The following is a 1,676-nucleotide window of genomic DNA, read 5'->3' as shown; positions in this document are numbered from 1 at the left end:
CCAGGTCTTTGTATTTTGAAAGTTTCTCCATTTCTTTTAGGGAAACGCTGTCATCTGCTGGTATTGAGAGAGAGAGAGAGAGAGAGAGAGAGAGAGAGAGAGAGAGAGGGGAGAGTTAACATAAGAGATGTAGTATCAATGCATTTACTAGGCTTCGTGGCAGTCAATGAATAAAAAAACGCTGTCCAATTCTCGCACACTCACAGTCGAAGTAAAAGGATCACAAAGATACAAACAAGCAATTTGTGTTATTTAATTTTATTTTGAGGTAACAAATATTCTTCTTTTTGAAAATCAGTATTCATTTCATCATTTTATATAAAACATCATGACATTTAATAAGAGTTAAATTATAGTTACTGAATGTACGCCACGTTTCCTGATATTACTCATGATGGCAAAAGGAGTATACTTCAAATTTACTCGTTATGGACCTTAATAACATACATACATACACACACAGACACTCATACATACATACACACTTACATTCATACATAAATACATATATACATGCATACACATACACATACACACACATGACGGGAAGTCAAAATTAATCTGCACTTTCTCCAAACTTACCTTAGATAGGCCACACTGCCTTCAGCGATCGTGTACTAAACGGTCGTATCCTTGTGGTTACGTAATCCAGGTTTGACCTTCTGTACAGATTAAACACAGACGTTCTGCTGGCATTGTGCACCAACGAAAGAAAGAGATCAGCAATCTGATTTCTCTAGTATGAAGGTGTATCAAGAGCTAAGATTTAGGCTTTCAATACAATACGAAGATGGCGCTCTTCCGCGTAGAAGTGTGTATGAGTGAGTGCATCGAGAAGTTTTTAAATGACCGGAAGCACGAAGAAAGAGCAGGACGCTCAACTTCCACCACTGACGTGAAGATTCAGCAAGTTCAAGAGATGGTTCTGGCGAACCAACAATGAGCCATCGATGAGGTGGCACGTTCTCTGAAAATTAATCATGGTTCTGCATACAGAATCATACAAATTTCTTAAACTCTGCGAGATGGGTGCCAAGAGAGCTTGCCGAAGCCCATAAGTGCAATCGTTGGGAGACTTGTCAGCCCTTATCCGACCGCTACGATAATGAAGGTAAAACTTTTTGGGAGAGAATAGTCTCAGGAGATGAGACTTAGGTCCATTATCGTGAGCCAGAATCCAAAGGGCAAAGTATGGAATGGAAATGCCCGAAATCGCCAGCAAAAAAGAAACTTAATACTCAACCTTCTGCAGAAAAGGAGATACATACATACATACATACATACATACATACATACATACATACATACATAAACAGTACCGGTCAAATATCCGCCAAGCTTGGAGTGACTCAGAGTTTTGCATCTTCCGGTTTTCTGAAGACTGACAAATATACTTAAAATATAAAATAACCTCTGGAAAGTAAAGGAACTGAATAGTATTTAACAGATGCAGGAACAAATTAATACGCTTTGAAGCAAAGAGAATTTAATCCTTATCAAATCACTTTTTTTTTTAAAAGTAAAGAAGAAAATTATTTTTAACACACTGTAAGAAAATTAACCAATTTCAAAAACAGGATCTTTTTACACAAACTCATATGTGCATGTGTATACCGATGTTTATGTGTGTGAAGGTGTGTGTAAGAGGCGAACTATTTTTAAAACGATTTTTAGTT

This window comes from Octopus bimaculoides, chromosome 8, assembly GCF_001194135.2.
Source record: "Octopus bimaculoides isolate UCB-OBI-ISO-001 chromosome 8, ASM119413v2, whole genome shotgun sequence".
NCBI lineage: Eukaryota > Metazoa > Mollusca > Cephalopoda > Octopoda > Octopodidae > Octopus > Octopus bimaculoides.
The sequence above is the reverse complement of the archived record's forward strand: the minus strand, read 5'-3'. Positions refer to the sequence as shown.